A 5,817-nucleotide genomic window follows, 5' to 3' on the forward strand; every position below is an offset into this window, starting at 1 on the left:
AAATTGATAGAAGATTTTCTGGAAGGCTTGAGGACTTTTGCTTTGCTTTGTTTTTGTGGCTAAAATCTTATCCTCAGAGATGCAATTCCTTTGCATATATAAATAGAAACAATCTGGTCTCACTCATTCTACTGCAATTAGGAAAAAAGCAATCAGAGTTTGTTAAACAGACTTCAGAGAATGAAGAATCTTATGTCTTAGAAGACAGATGTTTTCTGATTAAGCTTTCTGTCACAGTCTCATTTAAATTGCATAAGTCACAGATAACTTTAGCAAAGGTTACAGTTGTTGGATTTCCACTGTTTTGTTCAGTTCTCAGTAACAGCTTTGTTTAGTTCATGAGATAGTGTTTAAATAGTTTGAACTTTCTTGAGAGCTGAAGCAATGCTTCTGTCCTCAGAAAAACTCTTCAGTGTCTTGCAAGCTTAAATAATAATCTAAAGTTTTCCTGAGTCATCTTCCTACTTTTCTGCTTATGCTATGAAAAAAATAATGGAGGGCTAAAAATTAATAAGTGTGTTTTCATACATACAACCTCATTTATGCAGAGGGTCATATAGCGACAGTGGTGTAGAGATAGTGATGCTGCCATAATTGTTGTTGCTTATATTTCTGGCAACAAAAATTTCCATTTATTTGACTATCCTTTAAGTAACCATTAATTTGATCAGTTAAAAAAAAATCTGTGTAGAGTGTTTTTTTCTAAGATAAGCTTTTCCCAAACCTAGGAAAAAATTCTCTATGTAGGGAAAAAAAAAAAAGAGAAAGCAAAAATGCAAAAATCCTCCAAATTCTTCAGATCTCTTTGTCCTCAAGAGAAAAAGATCAAGACCATTTGGTCCTAACTGAATTTCCCTATATTTTGAAACAGAAATAGTGGCCTTTAATATTATCTGTTTTCTCAATCATGGGCATGAACACTTTCCCAAATATTGCTAATGCAGCTGATTTCTTAGAACAAGTAAAATTCTAAAGATTCTGTCCTGACCAAGAATTTGCTAGCCTCTCAGAATTTCAAGAAGAGACAGTAAATGTATGTTTGGCCAAAAAAAAAAAAAAAAAAGAAAAAGAAAAAATCAAATATTAGTGTTGCAGTTACCCCTTGGGGAAGTAAGATGTTCTGGAATGCAAGAATATTATCTATATTGTGCCGGATACAAAAAACACCCAGACTGAAATTCTAGAAATTGTTACAAATTCCAGTGAATTTTCCAAACTGCATAAAAAGAATACTAATCTTGAAGGATTGTTGGATTTTTTTTGCTCACTTTTTTGTTTTATTTTGGTTTGGTTTGGCTTTTTTTGTGTTTTTAAAAATCATATTAAGTTCTAGATTTAAAGTAGATTTTGAATCACAGTTGTTGCATCCCGGGTTGGTTCAGTTAGGGATTTTAATAATGTTAGTTAGCCGGTTCTATGTAGACCCATTTCCCCCCCTGCGATGGTTCACTCTGGGTCACTTACCATTGGAACATTCCCATGTCAATCTTGTAGACATCCCCTGTTTGTTCCTGAAACTTCCGTGTCAGTTACCCCATCCCTGTATTCCTATTTGTCCCGGAACCCTGTGTCCACCCCTGTTGTGTTCCCGTTGGTTGCCGTGGTCCACATCACTCATCTGTTGCCTGTCCCCATTGGGCCAGGGGGGCTTCCGCCCCTCTCTGCCCACCCCCTGTATAATCCCATGCTTCCTTTGTTTCATCACCATCTTGATCATGCAGGCGCTAGGAGAGGACACCGCCCTCCACCACGGCGGTCACACGGGAATAAACTTTCTCCAGGCACGCAGGACAAGGTGTGCCTTCCTATGCCCCTTTGTTTCCTCTCAGCATCGGTTACAGAACGCGGCAAGCTCACGCAGAGGCTCAGCTCTGGAGCTTCTGAACCAGCGGCAGCTCCGGTCTGGCCGAAGGGGCAGAGCCTAGCCGGGCTCCAGAGCTGCCCGGGACCAGGGAGACGAACGCAACGCTGCACACAGTTTTAGGCTACCTCTGTTAGAGTTAGCAAAAACTGCTTCCTTCAGTGGGTAGCATTCCTTGCAGCACGTTTCCAAGTGTGTTTATGGATTAGTGGTGATGTGGTGCATTATGCCACAAGACCTTCTTTCCAGTCTCCAGGCCATAGCATCAGTTACAAAAATTAAGGCTGAGAAAGGCAAAAATAGCCTTTGCCATAACCTACAGCAAACTGAGACTGTTTGTAGTACTATCTGAGGGCCCCCAAAGCCCAACAGGTTGGGTTTTCCTGCTAGTTCACTTCCTACCCCAAAGATAGCAAAGAACAAGTATCCTACAATACTCTAAGGCAGCCTTAGGATAGCCATCTATTCACATTATTGCTGGTATTGGAACCTAAAGATCCCAGTCACAGAAGAGAACCCAAATCCTATGGTCTGTATAAATGAAAAAAATGAAAATAATCCCTACATCAGGAATTTACATCTGTTTTACATTTAGCACCTGCTGATTCCATTGTAGGGATGTAGACACATGCTTGTGTGTCTACATCTTGCAAAAATGTGACTATTTTAATTTACTTCTCAGTGCTGGTAATTTATCTTGATCTGAAACACAGAGACAAAAATTAAGTTCATGGAGCTCCATATACTTAATAAGAACAAGAGAAAACTGCCGTGGAAATCAGTCTGCCAAAATCTAATTAGGACCTCTAATTGTGTATTGTTGCTCAGAGAGTTTTCACAAGTGAAAACTTGTTAAGAGTAATTTTTTCAAGTGCCTGTGGCAAAACTAGTAATAAATATTGAAGTCTTATGGGCTGTTGTTATGAAATTATTTTTGTGTTCTCATTATAACAAAATCACTGTCTTAAATATTTAAATTTACTTAGAAATAAATATTAAAACAAACAAAAAAAAAAACCACAAAAAAACAAGAAACACAATTAAACAAACAAAAATAAATCCACCAAAGCATCAACAGCATCTTGGATCTGAACATTTTCTGACCAAATGTCTACTTTTTTACCCAAAGATCTTTTGACAGAATAGATGGTAAATATTTAATGCAAACTGAAATGAAGAGACAATGAAAAAATGCAAGGGAAATAGGTTCTTCATTTCAGAATGCTTTTGGAGAGATTTAAACAGGTAAGAAATTATATTTAAATTTAGGATTAGTGACATGGAATCAAAGGCCCATAAAGTCAGATACAGGCAATCTGGAAAATAAGTTTTGTGATAGGGAGAGGTTTCTTCATTCATAATACCTTCTATATATGTAAGTAAGTGTTCTTTCTAGCTTGCTTAGCGTCTATTTTCTAACACGTATTAGAAGAGAAATCTGAGTCTTAGTGATGGTAGAGAATAGGACTTGACAGCCTAGGAGGGCAAGATTACTTATTAAGTTACTGTGTACTACACTGAAAGACTAAATTCCTTGTCTTCTTTTTTCTATTATACTGGGGATAAATTGGTTATTTTATTTACTTTAGGGTTAGCATTTTTTTCTCTGTCATGAGGATTTCTACAGCTACCCTTTTATAGCCTTGGGTACCCTCCCCAGAGTTCCCAGCTTATTGCCTAAGCAAAAGTTTCAGAGTTTGTCACTGAAATAAAGAAAAATAAGGTAACAAAGGAAAAAAAAAAAATTGCAACTCAAATTCTGTGGAAAGCAAACAAAAATTCAAAGGAAAAAGTTTATATTGGAGAAACTGTGCACAAAATGATCAACCAATATTCACACAATTACTCAACATTTACATAGTCTGTCACTTAAATTTCTACTCCATTCTGTTTTCTTTGTTTCGTCTTTCTTTTCCCTATACTGTCTTTTTAGCAAATATGGACAGTTGTAAAAAATAGGTGAACAAAAAAAAAATTTGAAACCACATAGTCCTGTAACAAAAAATAAAATTGTTAATTTATATTGTTTGTGGTTCAACAGAAAATACTTTCTTGCTTTAATTTTCTGAAAATCATATGATCATTTTAGTTATTCTTGCATTTGGTTTAGCTTAGTTCAAAATTCCTAGCTGATGATTTTAGAGCTCCAACTAAGTCTAGAAAGAGTTTAAATGGTCCAAATGCTTTAAGAGTCAACACTAAGCTATCAGATTTCCAGGGCTGTTCTCTTTATCCTAGAGGCATAGGGGATTTGCAGAAAGGGGGAGATGAAAATATCCAGAAAATATATTTGCATTCCTATTGCAGTCCTGCAGTGAATTTATGTCATTTGTGTGCACACAGGTTTCCTTGATAGATCAGGAATTAAGTCAGAAATATATTTTTTAAGTATTTTATAAAAAGGCTTCCCTTTTTTAATAGATAAATTCATGGTTGCAGTTCTGATAAATGCACCTTCAAAAAGTATAATTTGAAAAAGTACAACAAGAAGTGAAATAAAGATAGGCAGCTCTGTGGGTGGCTTTTGTATGAAGGAAACTAAATGGGTCAGATTACTTCATTTTGAAAACTAACAGCTAGGAGAAGGCAGTTAGTGTGTGATTATTCCTTTTTTTATTTTTTTCCTCCAAATGCAGAAACTGGGAATCCTCCAAACAAATGATCAGACTGCAGGTTTAAAGCACACAAAAAGAAGTATATATTCATGCACTGAAAAATTGAATGTTGAGAAAAATTAATCAGAGCCAGAGGAGATACATTTAATAATTACTGATATATTCAATTGTTTGGTCTGAATTTCTCGTTCTAGTAGCTCCCAGCCTGCTGATTGCAGAAATTGAGTCATGGAGAGGCAAATGTATCCACCCATCTCTTGAAATAACTTCTGTGTCTGGGACAGTGCAGTGAGCTAGGCCATTTGGGGCATTTCAACATTTTGTAGCCTAAACAATCACAGCAAGATAATCAAGCAAATAAACACTCAGTTAATGGAATAGAGTTTCATGATATTTTAGCTCTGAACCAAAATCTGTGAAATATTTACTGGCTTGGGCATAATAGAGATCTTTCCACATAGAGGAGCTATGTCATGAGTCTGCCACACAGATCTGGAATATGGAGAGCCCAATTTTCAGTGGAAGTTATCAGACAATCTGCTCCCAGGACCAGAAAAGTAGGGGTGAAGTCCTACATTTTGAAGCAGGACTAAATAACACACAGATTTTTTACTCAGTATTATTTTTGCTCTTGGAATCCATCAGCCATGCTGTGACTTCTGTGATTAGATCAGTCCTATGCTCATTTTCAAATATTTTTATTTGAAAGCATGAGCAAATAATAATCTGTATTACCCAAGGTTATAATTTTTACAGTTTTACTGAATATAAATAGAGGTTAAAGACTACAGTTCAGAATGAACAATTATGTTCAACAGACACAACAAAACTATGCATAAACAATCACTTCAAAAGATGAGGTTGTTTTTGAAAGAACATCTTGGAAAGGGAAGCTGTGGCTAAAGTTCAGGCTTGCAATCCACATGGTTTTACAGCTGAAAAAAATCCAAGCAATGTCAGTTCATTTTGTTGTTTAGAAGATGGTTTCGGTGCCAAAGCTCAAATTCATTATTACCCTCTTACTCTTGGGTCACCTTTGTGTTGAAGGACTGATCCTTCTTCCAAGTCTATGTGTATACCCAAGTCTGCATGGCAGAGTGATGCAGAGAAAGAAAAGTGGCATCTGTTTTTTTCTAAAGAATGGAGAGCAACAGAAGAAAACCTCCAAATCCCTGTTACAAAAGAGTTTGTCCCTCTCCACTTCCAATTCTCTTCTTTTGTCTATTATGAAAAAAACCTGATGTTTAGACCTGCCTCTTCAATTAATATCCTTTCTTGACACTCTGGCAATTCTTTCCTATAGATTGGCAGGTCTGCTCAATCACCTTAGTGAGAGCTATG

At 36.4% G+C, this 5,817-nt stretch overlaps 1 long non-coding RNA gene across 1 annotated transcript; it reads left to right on the top strand.

Annotated features, from left to right (window-relative positions):
• Positions 1 to 1,722: 1,722 nt before the first annotated feature.
• Positions 1,723 to 4,833, top strand: LOC128810970 (uncharacterized). Its single transcript, XR_008438187.1, has 3 exons — positions 1,723 to 1,795; positions 2,991 to 3,106; positions 4,671 to 4,833. It is a non-coding gene; the product is annotated as an uncharacterized LOC128810970 (long non-coding RNA).
• Positions 4,834 to 5,817: the final 984 nt, after the last annotated feature.

Source organism: Vidua macroura, chromosome 1, assembly GCF_024509145.1.
Source record: "Vidua macroura isolate BioBank_ID:100142 chromosome 1, ASM2450914v1, whole genome shotgun sequence".
NCBI classification, from domain to species: domain Eukaryota; kingdom Metazoa; phylum Chordata; class Aves; order Passeriformes; family Viduidae; genus Vidua; species Vidua macroura.